Below are 15,973 nucleotides of genomic sequence, written 5' to 3' on the forward strand. Positions count from 1 at the left end.
TGTGGGAGAGTAGGGGAGAGCGCGTGCGGGTGTGGGAGAGTGTGGGAGAGCGCGTGCGGTTGTGGGAGAGTGTAGGAGAGCGCGTGTGGGTGAGGGAGAGTGTGGGAGAGTGCGTGCGGGTGTGGGAGAGTGTGGGTGAGCACGTGCGGGTGTGGAAGAGTGTGGGAGAGCGCGTGTGGGTGAGGGAGAGTGTGGGAGAACGCGTGCGGGTGTGGGAGAGTGTGGGAGAGTGCGTGCGGGTGAAGGAGAGTGTGGGTGAGCGCGTGCGGGTGTGGGAGAGTGTGGGAGAGTGCGTGCAGGTGTGGGAGAGTGTGGGAGAGCGCGTGTGGGTGAGGGAGAGTGTGGGTGAGCGCGTGTGGGTGAGGGAGAGTGTGAGAGAGCGCATGCGGGTGTGGGAGAGTGTGGGAGGGCGCGTGCGGGTGTGGGAGTGTGTGAGAGAGCGCGTGCGGGTGTGGGAGAGTGTGGGAGAGCGCGTGTGGGTGTGGGAGAGCGCATGTGGTTGAAAGTGTGGGAGAGCGCGTGCGGGTGTGGGAGTGTCGGAGAGCACGTGTGGGTGTGGGAGAGTGTGGGAGAGCGCGTGCGGGTGTGGGAGAGTGTGGGAGAGTGTGTGGGTGAGGGAGAGTGTGGGAGAGCACGTGTGGGTGTGGGTGAGTGTGGGAGAGCGCGTGCGGGTGTGGGAGAGTGTGGATGTGGGAGAGTGTGGGAGAGCGCGTGTGGGTGTGGGAGAGCGCGTGCGGGTGAGAGAGAGTGTGGCAAGCGTGTGGGTATGGGAAAGCGTGTGGGTGAGGGAGAGTGTGGGAGAGCGTGCAGGTGAGGGAGAGTGTGGGAGAGTGTGTGGGTATGGGAGAGCGTATGGATCTGGGAGAGTGTGGGTGAGCGCATGTGGCTGTGGGAGAGCGCGTGCGGGTGTGGGAGAGCGCGTGCTGGTGTGGGAGAGTGTGGGCGTGCGGGTGTGGGAGAGTGTGGGTGAGCGCGTGCGGGTGTGGGAGAGTGTGGGAGAGCGCGTGCGGGTGTGGGAGAGCGCGTGCGGGTGTGGGAGAGTGTGTGCGGGTGAGGGAGAGTGTGGGAGAGCACGTGCAGGTGTGGGAGAGTGTGGGTGAGCGCGTGTGGGTGTGGGAGAGCACGTGCAGGTGTGGGCGAGCGCGTGCGGGTGTGGGAGAGCGCATGCGGGTGTGGGACAGTGTGGGAGTGCGGGTGTGGGAGAGTGTGGGAGAGCGCGTGCGGGTGTGGGAGAGTGTGGGAGAGCGCGTGCGGGTGTGGGAGAGTGTGGGCGTGCGGGTGTGGGAGAGTGTGGGAGAGCGCGTGCGGGTGTGGGAGAGTGTGGGAGAGCGTGTGTGGGTATGGGAGAGTGTGGGAGAGCGCGTGCGGGTGTGGGAGAGTGTGAGAGAGCGCGTGTGGGTGTGGGAGAGTGTGGGTGAGCGCGTGTGGGTGTGGGAGAGTGTGGGTGAGCAAGTGTGGATGTGGGAGAGCGCGTGCAGGTGTGGGAGAGCGCGGGCGGGTGAGGGAGAGTGTGGGAGAGTGCTTGCGTGTGTGAGAGAGCGCATGCGGGTGTGGGAGAACGCGTGTGGGTGTGGGAGTGCGCGTGTGGGTGTGGGAGAGCGCATGCGGGTGTGGGAGAGCGCGTGTGGGTGTGGGAGAGTGGGTGAGCGCGTGTGGTGTGGGAGAGCACGTGCAGGTGTGGGAGAGTGTGGGTGAGCGCGTGTGGGTGTGGGAGAGCGCGTGCGGGTGTGGGAAAGCGCGTGCAGGTGTGGGACAGTGTGGGCGTGCGGGTGTGGGAGAGTGTGGGAGAGCGCGTGTGGGTGAGGGAGAGTGTGGGAGAGTGCGTGCGGGTGTGGGAGAGTTTGGGTGAGCGTGTGCGGGTGAGGGAGGGGGTGGGAGAGCGCGTGCTGGTGAGGGAGAGTGTGGGTAAGCGCGTGCGGGTGTGGGAGAGTGTGGGAGAGCGCGTGCGGGTGTGGGAGAGTGTGGGAGAGCCCGTGTGGATGTGGGAGAGTGTGGGAGAGCGTGCGGGTGTGGGAGAGTGTGGGAGAGCGCGTGCGGGTGTGGGAGAGTGTGGGAGAGCCCGTGTGGATGTGGGAGAGCGCGTCCAGATGTGGGAGAGCGCGGGTGGGTGAGGGAGAGTGTGGGAGAGTGCTTGCGTGTGTGAGAGAGCGCATGCGGGTGTGGGAGAACACGTGTGGGTGTGGGAGTGCGTGTGTGGGTGTGGGTGTGCGTGTGTGGGTGTGGGAGAGCGCATGCGGGTGTGGGAGAGCGCGTGTGGGTGTGGGAGAGTACGTTGCGGTGTGGGAGAGCACGTGCTGGTGTGGGAGAGCATGTGCGGCGTGGGAGAGCGCGTGTGTGCGTGGGAGAGTGAGGGAGAGCGCGTGCGGGTGTGGGAGAGTGTGGGAGAGGGCGTGTGGGTGTGGGAGAGTGTGGGAGAGAGCGTGCGGGTGTGGGAGAGTTTGGGAGAGCTTGTGCGGGTGTGGGAGAGTGTGGGAGAGTGCGTGCGGGTGTGGGAGAGTGTGGGAGAGGGCGTGTGGGTGTGGGAGAGTAGGGGCGAGCGCGTGCGGGTGTGGGAGAGTGTGGGAGAGCGCGTGCGGTTGTGGGAGAGTGTAGGAGAGCGCGTGTGGGTGAGGGAGAGTGTGGGAGAGTGCGTGCGGGTGTGGGAGAGTGTGGGTGAGCGCGTGCGGGTGTGGAAGAGTGTGGGAGAGCGCGTGTGGGTGAGGGAGAGTGTGGGAGAACGCGTGCGGGTGTGGGAGAGTGTGGGAGAGTGCGTGCGGGTGAAGGAGAGTGTGGGTGAGCGCGTGCGGGTGTGGGAGAGTGTGGGAGAGTGCGTGCAGGTGTGGGAGAGTGTGGGAGAGCACGTGTGGGTGAGGGAGAGTGTGGGTGAGCGCGTGTGGGTGTGGGAGAGTGTGAGAGAGCGCATGCGGGTGTGGGAGAGTGTGGGAGGGCGCGTGCGGGTGTGGGAGTGTGTGAGAGAGCGCGTGCGGGTGTGGGAGAGTGTGGGAGAGCGCATGTGGGTGTGGGAGAGCGCATGTGGTTGAGAGTGTGGGAGAGCGCGTGCGGGTGTGGGAGAGTGTCGGAGAGCACGTGTGGGTGTGGGAGAGTGTGGGAGAGCGCGTGCGGGTGTGGGAGAGTGTGGGAGAGCACGTGTGGGTGTGGGAGAGTGTGGGAGAGCGCGTGCGGGTGTGGGAGAGTGTGGGAGAGTGTGTGGGTGAGGGAGAGTGTGGGAGAGCACGTGTGGGTGTGGGTGAGTGTGGGAGAGCGCGTGCGGGTGTGGGAGAGTGTGGGTGTGGGAGAGTGTGGGAGAGCGCGTGTGGGTGTGGGAGAGCGCGTGCGGGTGAGAGAGAGTGTGGCAAGCGTGTGGGTATGGGAAAGCGTGTGGGTGAGGGAGAGTGTGGGAGAGCGTGCGGGTGAGGGAGAGTGTGGGAGAGTGTGTGGGTATGGGAGAGCGTATGGGTGTGGGAGAGTGTGGGTGAGCGCATGTGGCTGTGGGAGAGCGCGTGCGGGTGTGGGAGAGCGCGTGCTGGTGTGGGAGAGTGTGGGCGTGCGGGTGTGGGAGAGTGTGGGTGAGCGCGTGCGGGTGTGGGAGAGTGTGGGAGAGCGCGTGCGGGTGTGGGAGAGCGTGTGCGGGTGTGGGAGAGTGTGTGCGGGTGAGGGAGAGTGTGGGAGAGCACGTGCAGGTGTGGGAGAGTGTGGGTGAGTGCGTGTGGGTGTGGGAGAGCACGTGCAGGTGTGGGCGAGCGCGTGCGGGTGTGGGAGAGCGCATGCGGGTGTGGGACAGTGTGGGAGTGCGGGTGTGGGAGAGTGTGGGAGAGCGCGTGCGGGTGTGGGAGAGTGTGGGAGAGCACGTGCGGGTGTGGGAGAGTGTGGGCGTGCGGGTGTGGGAGAGTGTGGGAGAGCGCGTGCGGGTGTGGGAGAGTGTGGGAGAGCACGTGTGGGTGAGGGAGAGTGTGGGAGAGCGCGTGTGGGTGTGGGAGAGTGTGGGAGAGCGCGTGTGGGTGTGGGAGAGCGCGTCCAGGTGAGGGAGAGTGTGGGAGAGTGCGTGTTGGTGTGGGAGAGCGCGTGCGGGTGTGGGAGAGTGTGGGAGAGCGCGTGTGGGTGTGGGAGAGCGCGTCCAGGTGAGGGAGAGTGTGGGAGAGTGCGTGTTGGTGTGGGAGAGCGCGTGCGGGTGTGGGAGAGTTTGGGAGAGTGTGTGCGGTGAGGGAGAGCGCGTGCGGGTTTGGGAGAGTGTGGGAGAGTGTGTGCGGGTGAGGGAGAGTGTGGGAGAGCGCGTGTGGGTGTGGGAGAGCGTGGGTGAGCGTGCGGGTGTGGGAGAGTGTGGGAGAGTGTGTGCGGGTGAGGGAGAGTGTGGGAGAGCACGTGCAGGTGTGGGAGAGTGTGGGTGAGAGCGTTTGGGTGTGGGAGAGCGCGTGCGGGTGTGGGAGAGTGTGGGTGAGCGCGTGCGGGTGTGGGAGAGCGTGCGGGTGTGATAGAGTGTGGGCATGCGGGTGTGGGAGAGTGTGGGAGAGCGCATGTGGGTGAGGGAGAGTGTGGGAGAGCGCGTGCGGGTGTGGGAGAGTTTGGGTGAGCGTGTGCCGGTGAGGGAGGGGGTGGGAGAGCGCGTGCTGGTGAGGGAGAGTGTGGGTAAGCGCGTGCGGGTTTGGGAGAGTGTGGGAGAGCGTGCGGGTGTGGGAGAGTGTGGGAGAGCGCGTGCGGGTGTGGGAGAGTGTGGGAGAGCGCGTGCGGGTGTGGGAGAGTGTGGGAGAGCCCGTGTGGATGTGGGAGAGTGTGGGAGAGCGTGCGGGTGTGGGAGAGTGTGGGAGAGCGCGTGCGGGTGTGGGAGAGTGTGGGAGACCCGTGTGGATGTGGGAGAGCGCGTGCAGGTGTGGGAGAGCGCGGGCGGGTGAGGGAGAGTGTGGGAGAGTGCTTGCGTGTGTGAGAGAGCGCATGCGGGTGTGGGAGAACGCGTGTGGGTGTGGGAGTGCGTGTGTGGGTGTGGGAGTGCGTGTGTGGGTGTGGGAGAGCGCATGCGGGTGTGGGAGAGCGCGTGTGGGTGTGGGAGAGTACGTTGCGGTGTGGTAGAGCACGTGCTGGTGTGGGAGAGCGTGTGCGGCGTGGGAGAGCGCGTGTGTGCGTGGGAGAGTGAGGGAGAGCGCGTGCGGGTGTGGGAGAGTGTGGGAGAGGGCGTGTGGGCGTGGGAGAGTGTGGGAGAGAGCGTGCGGGTGTGGGAGAGTTTGGGAGAGCTTGTGCGGGTGTGGGAGAGTGTGGGAGAGCGCGTGCGGGTGTGGGAGAGTGTGGGAGAGGGCGTGTGGGTGTGGGAGAGTAGGGGAGAGCGCGTGCGGGTGTGGGAGAGTGTGGGAGAGCGCGTGCGGTTGTGGGAGAGTGTAGGAGAGCGCGTGTGGGTGAGGGAGGGTGTGGGAGAGTGCGTGCGGGTGTGGGAGAGTGTGGGTGAGCGCGTGCGGGTGTGGAAGAGTGTGGGAGAGCGCGTGTGGGTGAGGGAGAGTGTGGGAGAACGCGTGCGGGTGTGGGAGAGTGTGGGCATGCGGGTGTGGGAGAGTGTGGGAGAGCGCGTGTGGGTGAGGGAGAGTGTGGGAGAGCGCGTGCGGGTGTGGGAGAGTTTGGGTGAGCGTGTGCAGGTGAGGGAGGGGGTGGGAGAGCGCGTGCTGGTGAGGGAGAGTGTGGGTAAGCGCGTGCGGGTTTGGGAGAGTGTGGGAGAGCGTGCGGGTGTGGGAGAGTGTGGGAGAGCACGTGTGGGTGTGGGAGAGTGTGGGAGAGCGTGCGGGTGTGGGAGAGTGTGGGTAAGCGCGTGCGGGTTTGGGAGAGTGTGGGAGAGCGTGCGGGTGTGGGAGAGTGTGTGAGAGCGCGTGCGGGTGTGGGAGAGTGTGGAAGAGCATGCGGGTGTGGGAGAGCGCATGCGGGTGTGGGAGAACGCGTGTGGGTGTGGGAGTGCGCGTGTGGGTGTGGGAGAGCGCATGCGGGTGTGGGAGAGCCCGTGTGGATGTGGGAGAGCGCGTGCAGGTGTGGGAGGGCGCGGGCGGGTGAGGGAGAGTGTGGGAAAGCACGTGCGGGTGTGGGAGAGTGTGGGTGAGCACGTGTGGGTGTGGGAGAGCGCGTGCGGGTGTGGGAGAGCGCGGGCGGGTGAGGGAGAGTGTGGGAGAGTGCTTGCGTGTGTGAGAGAGCGCATGCGGGTGTGGGAGAACGCGTGTGGGTGTGTGAGAGTGTGGGTCAGCGCGTGTGGGTGTGGGAGAGCACGTGCAGGTGTGGGAGAGTGTGGGTGAGCGCGTGTGGGTGTGGGAGAGCGCGTGCGGGTGTGGGAGAGCGCGTGCAGGTGTGGGACAGTGTGGGCGTGCGGGTGTGGGAGACTGTGGGAGAGCGCGTGCGGGTGTGGGAGAGTGTGGGCGTGCGGGTGTGGGAGAGTGTGGGAGAGCGCGTGCGGGTGTGGGAGAGCGCGTGTGGGTGTGGGAGAGTGTGGGAGAGCGCGTGTGGGTGAGGGAGAGTGTGGGAGAGCGCGTGTGGGTGTGGGAGAGTGTGGGTGAGCGTGTGCGGGTGAGGGAGGGGGTGGGAGAGCGCGTGCTGGTGAGGGAGAGTGTGGGTAAGTGCGTGCGGGTTTGGGAGAGTGTGGGAGAGCGTGCGGGTGTGGGAGAGTGTGGGAGAGCGCGTGCGGGTGTGGGAGAGGGTGGGAGAGCACGTGTGGGTGTGGGAGAGTGTGGGAGAGCGTGCGGGTGTGGGAGAGTGTGGGAGAGCGCATGCGGGTGTGGGAGAGTGTGGAAGAGCATGCGGGTGTGGGAGAGCGCATGCGGGTGTGGGAGAACGCGTGTGGGTGTGGGAGTGCGCGTGTGGGTGTGGGAGAGCGCATGCGGGTGTGGGAGAGCCCGTGTGGATGTGGGAGAGCGCGTGCAGGTGTGGGAGAGCGCGTGCAGGTGTGGGAGAGCGCGGGCGGGTGAGGGAGAGTGTGGGAGAGTGCTTGCGTGTGTGAGAGAGCGCATGCGGGTGTGGGAAAACGCGTGTAGGTGTGGGAGTGCGCGTGTGGGTGTGGGAGAGCGCATGCGGGTGTGGGAGAGCGCGTGTGGGTGTGGGAGAGTACGTTGCAGTGTGGGAGAGCACGTGCTGGTGTGGGAGAGCGTGTGCGGCGTGGGAGAGCGCGTGTGTGCGTGGGAGAGTGAGGGAGAGCGCGTGCGGGTGTGGGAGAGTGTGGGAGAGGGCGTGTGGGTGTGGGAGATTGTGGGAGAGAGCGTGCGGGTGTGGGAGAGTGTGGGAGATCGTGTGCGGGTGTGGGAGAGTGTGGGAGAGCGCGTGCGGGTGTGGGAGAGTGTGGGAGAGGGCGTGTGGGTGTGGGAAAGTGTGGGAGAGCGCGTGCGGGTGTGGGAGAGTGTGGGAGAGCGCGTGCGGTTGTGGGAGAGTGTAGGAGAGCGCGTGTGGGTGAGGGAGAGTGTGGGAGAGTGCGTGCGGGTGTGGGAGAGTGTGGGTGAGCGCGTGCGGGTGTGGGAGAGTGTGGGAGAGCGCGTGTGGGTGAGGGAGAGTGTGGGAGTGTGCGTGCGGGTGAAGGAGAGTGTGGGTGAGCGCGTGCGGGTGTGGGAGAGTGTGGGAGAGTGCGTGCGGGTGTGGGAGAGTGTGGGAGAGCGCGTGTGGGTGGGGGAGAGTGTGGGTGAGCGCGTGTGGGTGAGGGAGAGTGTGGGAGAGTGCGTGCGGGTGTGGGAGAGTGTGGGAGAGTGCGTGTTGGTGAGGGAGAGTGTGGGTGAGCGCGTGTGGGTGAGGGAGAGTGTGAGAGAGCGCATGCGGGTGTGGGAGAGTGTGGGAGGGCGCGTGCGGGTGTGGGAGTGTGTGAGAGAGCACGTGCGGGTGTGGGAGAGTGTGGGAGATTGCGTGCGGTGCGGGTGAGGGTGAGTGTGGGAGAGCGCCTGCGGGTGTGGGAGAGTGTGGGAGAACGTGTGCGGGTCTGGGAGGGTGTGGGAGAGCGCGTGCAGGTGTGGGAGAATGTGCGAGAGCGCCTGTCGGTGTGGGAGGGTGTGGGAGAGCGCATGCAGGCGTGGGAGAGCGTGTGCGGGTGTGGGAGAGTGTGGGAGAGCGCATGCGGGTATGGGAGAGTGTGGGAGAGCGCGTGTGGGTGTGGGAGAGTGAGGGTGAGCGCGTGCGGGTGTGGGAGTGCGCGTGCGGGTGTGGGAGAGTGTGGGTGAGCGCGTGTGTGTGTGGGAGAGCACGTGCAGGTGTGGGAGAGTGTGGGTGAGCGCGTGTGGGTGTGGGAGAGCGCGTGCGGGTGTGGGGGAGCGCGTGCGGGTGTGGGACAGTGTGGGCGTGCGGGTGTGGGAGAGTGTGGGAGAGCGCGTGCGGGTGTGGGTGAGTGTGGGCGTGCGGGTGTGGGAGAGTGTGGGAGAGCCCGTGTGGATGTGGGAGAGCGCGTGCAGGTGTGGGAGAGCGCGGGCGGGTGAGGGAGAGTGTGGGAGAGTGCTTGCGTGTGTGAGAGAGCGCATGCGGGTGTGGGAGAACGCGTGTGGGTATGGGAGTGCGCGTGTGGGAGAGCGCTTGCGGGTGTGTGAGAGCGCGTGTGGGTGTGGGAGTGCGCGTGTGGGTGTGGGAGAGCGCATGCGGGTGTGGGAGAGCGCGTGTGGGTGTGGGAGAGTACGTTGCGGTGTGGGAGAGCACGTGCTGGTGTGGGAGAGCGCGTGCGGCGTGGGAGAGCGCGTGTGTGTGTGGGAGAGTGAGGGAGAGCGCGTGCGGGTGTGGGAGAGTGTGGGAGAGGGCGTGTGGGTGTGGGAGAGTGTGGGAGAGTGCGTGCGGGTGTGGGAGAGTGTGGGAGAGCGCGTGCGGGTGTGGGAGAGTGTGGGAGAGCGCGTGTGGGTAAGGGAGAGTGTGGGAGAGTGCGTGCGGGTGTGGGAGAGTGTGGGTGAGCGCGTGTGGGTGTGGGAGAGTGTGGGAGAGCGCGTGTGGGTGAGGGAGCGTGTGGGAGAGTGCGTGCGGGTGTGGGAGAGTGTGGGTGAGCACGTGTGGGTGAGGGAGAGTGTGGGAGAGCGCGTGTCGGAGAGGGAGAGTGTGGGAGAGTGCGTGCGGGTGAAGGAGAGTGTGGGAGAGCGCGTGCGGTGTGGGAGAGTGTGGGAGAGTGCGTGCGGGTGTGGGAGAGTGTGGGTGAGCGCGTGTGGGTGAGGGAGAGTGTGAGAAAGCGCATGCGGGTGTGGGAGAGTGTGGGAGGGCGCGTGCGGGTGTGGGAGTGTGTGAGAGAGCACGTGCGGGTGTGGGAGAGTGTGGGAGACTGCGTGCGGTGCGGGTGAGGGTGAGTGTGGGAGAGCGCCTGCGAGTGTGGGAGAGCGTGTGCGGGTCTGGGAGGGTGTGGGAGAGCGCGTGCAGGTGTGGGAGAATGTGCGAGAGCGCCTGTCGGTGTGGGAGGGTGTGGGAGAGCGCGTGCAGGCGTGGGAGAGCGTGTGCGGGTGTGGGAGAGTGTGGGAGAGCGCGTGCGGGTATGGGAGAGTGTGGGAGAGCGCGTGTGGGTGTGGGAGAGTGAGGGTGAGCGCGTGCGGGTGTGGGAGTGCGCGTGCGGGTGTGGGAGAGTGTGGGTGAGCGCGTGTGTGTGTGGGAGAGCACGTGCAGGTGTGGGAGAGTGTGGGTGAGCGCGTGTGGGTGTGGGAGAGCGCGTGCGGGTGTGGGAGAGCGCGTGCGGGTGTGGGAGAGCGCGTGCGGGTGTGGGAGAGCGCGTGCGGGTGTGGGACAGTGTGGGCGTGCGGGTGTGGGAGAGTGTGGGAGTGCGCGTGCGGGTGTGGGAGAGTGTGGGCGTGCGGGTGTGGGAGAGTGTGGGAGAGCGCGTGCGGGTGTGGGAGAGTGTGGGAGAGCGCATGTGGGTGTGGGAGAGTGTGGGAGAGCGCGTGTGGGTGAGGGAGAGTGTGGGAGAGCGCGTGTGGGTGTGGGAGAGTGTGGGAGAGCGCGTGTGGGTGTGGGAGAGTGCGTCCGGGTGAGGGAGAGTGTGGGAGAGCGCGTGCGGGTGTGGGAGAGTTTGGGAGAGTGTGTGCGGGTGAGGGAGAGCACGTGCGGGTTTGGGAGAGTGTGGGAGAGTGTGTGCGGTTGAGGGAGAGTTTGGGAGAGTGTGTGCGGGTGAGGGAGAGCGCGTGCGGGTGTGGGAGAGTGTGGGTGAGCGTGCGGCTGTGGGAGAGTGTGGGAGAGCGCGTGCGGGTGTGGGAGAGTGTGAGAGAGCGCGTGTGGGTGAGGGAGAGTGTGGGAGAGTGCGTGCGGGTGTGGGAGAGTGTGGGTGAGCGCGTGCGGGTGTGGGAGAGTGTGGGAGAGCGCGTGTGGGTGAGGGAGAGTGTGGGAGAGTGCGTGCGGGTGTGGTAGAGTGTGGGTGAGCGCGTGTGGGTGAGGGAGAGTGTGGGAGAGCGCGTGTCGGAGAGGGAGAGTGTGGGAGAGTGCGTGCGGGTGAAGGAGAGTGTGGGTGAGCGCGTGCGGGTGTGGCAGAGTGTGGGAGAATGCGTGCGGGTGTGGGAGAGTGTGGGAGAGTGCGTGTGGGTGAGGGAGAGTGTGGGTGAGCGCGTGTGGGTGAGGGAGAGTGTGAGAGAGCGCGTGCGGGTGTGGGAGAGTGTGGGAGGGCGCGTGCGGGTGTGGGAGTGTGTGAGAGAGCGCGTGCGGGTGTGGGAGAGTGTGTGAGACTGCGTGCGGGTGAGGGTGAGTGTGGGAGAGCGCCTGCGGGTGTGGGAGAGTGTGGGAGAGCATGTGCGGGTCTGGGAGGGTGTGGGAGAGCGCGTGCAGGTGTGGGAGAATGTGCGAGAGCGCCTTTCGGTGTGGGAGAGGGCGTGCGGGTGTGGGAGAGCGTGTGCGGGTGTGGGAGAGTGTGGGAGAGCGCGTGCGGGTGTGGGAGAGTGAGGGTGAGCGCGTGCGGGTGTGGGAGAGCGCCTGCGGGTGTGGGAGAGTGTGGGAGAGTGTGTGCGGGTGAGGGAGAGTGTGGGAGAGCGCGTGTGTATGTGGGAGAGCGCGTCCGGGTGTGGGAGAATGTGGGAGAGCGCGTGCGGGTGTGGGAGAGTGTGGGAGAGTGTGTGCGGGTGAGGGAGAGCGCGTCCGGGTGAGGGAGAGTGTGGGAGACCGCGTGTGGGTGTGGGAGAGTGTGTGCGGGTGAGGGAGAGCGCGTGCGGGTGAGGGAGAGTGTGGGAGAGCGCGTGTGGGTGTGGGAGAGTGTGGGAGAGTGTGTGCGGGTGAGGAAGAGCGCGTGCGGGTGAGGGAGAGTGTGGGAGAGCACGTGCAGGTGTGGGAGAGTGTGGGTGAGCACGTGTGGCTGTGGGAGAGCGCGTGCGGGTGTGGGAGAGCGCGTGCGCGTGTGGGAGAGTGTGGGCGTGCGGGTGTGGGAGAGTGTGGGAGAGCGCGTGCAGGTGTGGGAGAGTGTGGGAGAGCACGTGCGGGTGTGGGAGAGCGCGTGCGGGTGTGGGAGAGTGTGTGCGGGTGAGGGAGAGTGTGGGTGAGTACGTGCAGGTGTGGGAGAGTGTGGGTGAGCGCATGTGGGTGTGGGAGAGCGCGTGCGGGTGTGGGCGAGCGCGTGCGGGTATGGGAGAGCGCATGCGGGTGTGGGAGAGTGTGGGAGAGCGCGTGCGGGTGTGGGAGAGTGTGGGCGTGCGAGTGTGGGAGAGTGTGGGAGAGCGCGTGCGGGTGTGGGAGTGTGTGGGAGAGCGTGTGTGAGTGTGGGAGAGTGTGGGAGAGCACGTGTGGGTGAGGGAGAGTGTGGGAGAGCGCGTGTGGGTGTGGGAGAGTGTGGGAGAGCGCGTGTGGGTGTGGGAGAGCGCATCCAGGTGAGGGAGAGTGTGGGAGAGCACGTGTTGGTGTGGGAGAGCGCGTGCGGGTGTGGGAGAGTTTGGGAGAGTGTGTGCGGGTGAGGGAGAGCGCGTGCGGGTTTGGGAGAGTGTGGGAGAGTGTGTGCGGGTGAGGGAGAGTGTGGGAGAGCGCGTGTGGGTGTGGGAGAGCATGGGTGAGCGTGCGGGTGTGGGATAGTTTGGGAGAGTGTGTGCGGGTGAGGGAAAGCGCGTGCGGGTGTGGGAGAGTGTGCGTGAGCGTGCGGGTGAGGGAGAGTGTGGGAGAGTGTGTGCGGGTGAGGGAGAGTGTGGGAGAGCACGTGCAGGTGTGGGAGAGTGTGGGTGAGCGCGTGTGGGTGTGGGAGAGCGCGTGCGGGTGTGGGAGAGTGTGGGTGAGCGCGTGTGGGTGTGGGAGAGCATGTGGGTGTGGGAGAGTGTGGGCGTGCGGGTGTGGGAGAGTGTGGGAGAGCGCGTGCGGGTGTGGGAGAGTGTGGGAGAGCGCGTGCGGGTGTGGGAGAGCGCGTGTGGGTGTGGGAAAGTGTGGGAGAGCGCGCGTGGGTGTGGGAGAGCGTGTCCGGGTCAGGAAGAGTGTGGGAGAGCGCGTGTGGGTGTGGGAGAGCACGTGTGGGTGAGGGAGAGTGTGGTTGAGTGCGTGTGGGTGTGGGAGAGTGTGGGAGAGCGCGTGTCGGTGTGGGAAAGTGTGGAAGAGCGCGTGTGGGTGTGGGAGAGTGTGGGAGAGCACGTGTTGGTGTGGGAGAGCGCGTGCGGGTGTGGGAGAGTTTGGGAGTGTATGTGCGGTGAGGGAGAGCGCGTGCGGGTGTGGGAGAGCGCGTGCGGGTGTGTGAGAGTGTGGGCGTGCGGGTGTGGGAGAGTGTGGGTGAGCGTGCGGGTGTGGGAGAGTGTGGGAGAGTGTGTGCGGGTGAGGGAGAGTGTGGGAGAGCACGTGCAGGTGTGGGAGAGTGTGGGTGAGCGCGTGTGGGTGTGGGAGAGCGCATGCGGGTATGGGAGAGTGTGGGTGAGCGCATGTGGGTTTGGGAGAGCACGTGCAGGTGTGGGAGAGTGTGGGTGAGCGCGTGTGGGTGTGGGAGAGCGTGTGGGTGTGGGAGAGTGTGGGTGAGCGAGTGCGGGTGTGGGAGAGTTTGGGAGAATGTGTGCGGGTGAGGGAGAGCGCGTGCGGGTGTGGGAGAGTGTGGGTGAGCGTGCGGGTGTGGGAGATTGTGGGAGAGTGTGTGGGGGTGAGGGAGAGTGTGGGAGAGCACGTGCAGGTGTGTGAGAGTGTGGGTGAGCGCGTGTGGGTGTGGGAGAGCGCGTGCGGGTGTGGGAGAGTGTGGTTGAGCGCGTGTGGGTGTGGGAGAGCGTGCAGGTGTGGGAGAGTGTGGGCGTGCGGGTGTGGGAGAGTGTGGGAGAGCGCGTGCGGGTGTGGGAGAGTGTGGGAGAGCGCGTGTGGGTGTGGGAGAGTGTGGGAGAGCGCGTGTGGGTGTGGGAGAGCGTGTCCGGGTGAGGGAGAGTGTGGGAGAGCGCGTGTGGGTGTGGGAGAGTGTGGGAGCGCATGTGTGGGTGAGGGAGAGTGTGGGTGAGCGCGTGTGGGTGTGGGAGAGTGTGGGAGAGCGCGTGTGGGTGTGGGAGAGTGTGGGAGAGCGCGTGTGGGTGTGGGAGAGCGCGTCCGGGTGAGGGAGAGTGTGGGAGAGCGTGTGTTGGTGTGGGAGAGCGCGTCCGGGTGAGGGAGAGTGTGGGAGAGCGTGTGTTGGTGTGGGAGAGCGCGTGCGGGTGTGGGAGAGTTTGGGAGTGCGCGTGTGGGTGTGGGAGAGCGCGTGCTGGTGTGTGAGAGTGTGGGCGTGCGGGTGTGGGAGAGTGTGGGTGAGTGCGTGCGGGTTTGGGAGAGTTTGGGAGAGCACGTGCGGGTGTGGGAGAGTGTGGGAGAGTGTGTGCGGGTGAGGGAGAGCGCGTGCGGGTGAGGGAGAGTGTGGGAGAGCGCGTGTGGGTGTGGGAGAGCGCGTGTGGGTGTGGGAGAGCGCGTGCGGGTGTGTGTGAGTGTGGGCGTGCGGGTGTGGGAGAGTGTGGGTTAGCGCGTGCGGGTTTGGGAGAGTTTGGGAGAGCACGTGCGGGTGTGGGAGAGTGTGGGAGAGTGTGTGCGGGTGAGGGAGAGCGCGTGCGGGTGAGGGAGAGTGTGGGAGAGCGCGTGTGGGTGTGGGAGAGTGTGGGAGAGCGTGTGCGGGTGTGGGAGAGTGTGGGAGAGTGCGTGTGGGTGAGGGAGAGTGTGGGAGAGCGCGTGTGGGTGAGGGAGAGTGTGGGAGAGCGCGTGCGGGTGTGGGAGATGTGGGAGAGCGCGTGCGGGTGAGGGAGAGTGTGGGAGAGCGCGTGCGGGTGAGGGAGAGTGTGGGAGTGCGCGTGCGGGTGAGGGAGAGTTTGAGAGAGCGCGTGTGGGTGTGGGAGAGCGCGTCCGGGTGAGGGAGAGTGTGGGAGAGCGCGTGCGGGTGTGGGAGAGTGTGGGAGAGCGCGTGTGGGTGAGGGAGAGTGTGGGAGAGCGCGTGTGGGTGAGGGAGAGTGTGGGAGAGCACGTGCGGGTGTGGGAGATGTGGGAGAGCGCGTGCGGGTGAGGGAGAGTGTGGGAGAGCGCGTGCGGGTGAGGGAGAGTTTGGGAGAGCGCGTGTGGGTGTGGGAGAGCGCGTCCGGGTGAGGGAGAGTGTGGGAGAGCGCGTGCGGGTGTGGGAGTGTGTGGGAGAGCGCGTGCATGTGTGGGAGAGTGTGGGAGAGCGCGTGCGGGTGTGGGAGAGTGTGGGTGAGCGCGTGCGGGTGTGGGAGAGTGTGGGAGAGCGCGTGCGGGTGAGGGAGAGTGTGGGTGAGCGCGTGTGGGTGTGGGAGAGTGTGGGAGAGTGTGTGCGGGTGAGGGAGAGCGCGTGCGGGTGAGGGAGAGTGTGGGAGAGCGCGTGTGGGTGTGGGAGAGTGTGGGCGTGTGGGTGTGGGAGAGTGTGGGAGAGCACGTTCAGGTGAGGGAGAGTGTGGGTGAGCGCGTGCGGGTGTGGGAGCGTGTGTGAGAGCGCGTGCGGGTGTTTGAGAGTGTGGGAGAGCGCGTGCGGGTGTGGGAGAGTGTGGGAGAGCGCGTGCGGGTGTGGGAGAGTTTGGGAGAGTGTGTGCGGGTGAGGGAGAGTGTGGGAGAGCGCGTGTGGGTGTGGGAGAGCGCGTGCGGGTGTGGGAGGGCGCATGCGGGTGTGGGCGTGCGGGTGTGGGAGAGTGTGGGAGAGCACGTTCAGGTGAGGGAGAGTGTGGGTGAGCGCGTGCGGGTGTGGGAGAGTGTGGGAGAGCGCGTGCGGGTGTGGGAGAGTGTGGGAAAGCACGTGCGGGTGTGGGAGAGTGTGGGAGAGTGTGGGAGAGTGTGTGCGGGTGAGGGAGAGTGTGGGTGAGCGCGTGTGGGTGTGGGAGAGCGCGTGCGGGTGTGGGAGAGCGCATGCGGGTGTGGGCGTGCGGGTGTGGGAGAGTGTGGGTGAGCGCATGCGGGTGTGGGAGAGCGCGTGGGTGTGGGAGAGTGTGGGAGAGCGCGTGCGGGTGAGGGAGAGTGTGGGAGAGCGTGTGCGGGTGAGGGAGAGTGTGGGAGAGCGTGTGCGGGTGTGGGAGAGTGTGGGTGAGCGCATGCGGGTGTGGGAGAGTGTGGGAGACCGCGTGTTGGTGTGGGAGAGTGTGGGAGAGCGCGTGTTGGTGTGGGAGAGTGTGGGAGAGCGTGTGGGTGTGGGAGGCTGTGGTTGAGCGTGCGGTCATGCGCGCCTGGGAATGTGTGTGGGAGGGAGTGCACATGGGTAGCGCATGTGAGTAGATGTGCAAGTGTGCACGGGTTTCATTGTGCGTGACGACGTGTGAGAGCACACGTTTGAGAGTATGAGAACGTGTGTGACCCAGACATATGTCAGCACAATTCTCATCTTCGTATCCCTCGGTTAGACCACACTTGGAGCACTGTGCACAGTTCTGGTCTCCGTATCCCTCGGTTAGACCACACTTGGAGCACTGTGCACAGTTCTGGTCTCCGTATCCCTCGGTTAGACCACACCTGGAGCACTGTGCACAGTTCTGGTCTCCGTATCCCTCGGTTAGACCACACTTGGAGCACTGTGCACAGTTCTGGTCTCCGTATCCCTCGGTTAGACCACACTTGGAGCACTGTGCACAGTTCTGGTCTCCGTATCCCTCGGTTAGACCACACTTGGAGCACTGCGCACAGTTCTGGTCTCCGTATCCCTCGGTTAGACCACACTTGGAGCACTGTGCAC

At 66.5% G+C, this 15,973-nt stretch overlaps 1 protein-coding gene across 1 annotated transcript in view; it reads left to right on the forward strand.

Moving 5' to 3' along the window:
• The window catches only part of copa (COPI coat complex subunit alpha), a 200,148-nt gene that overhangs the window by 145,072 nt on the left and 39,103 nt on the right, over positions 1-15,973 (forward strand). The window lies entirely within an intron of this gene.

Source organism: Carcharodon carcharias (genome assembly GCF_017639515.1).
Source record: "Carcharodon carcharias isolate sCarCar2 chromosome 24 unlocalized genomic scaffold, sCarCar2.pri SUPER_24_unloc_1, whole genome shotgun sequence".
NCBI classification, from domain to species: Eukaryota; Metazoa; Chordata; class Chondrichthyes; order Lamniformes; family Lamnidae; genus Carcharodon; species Carcharodon carcharias.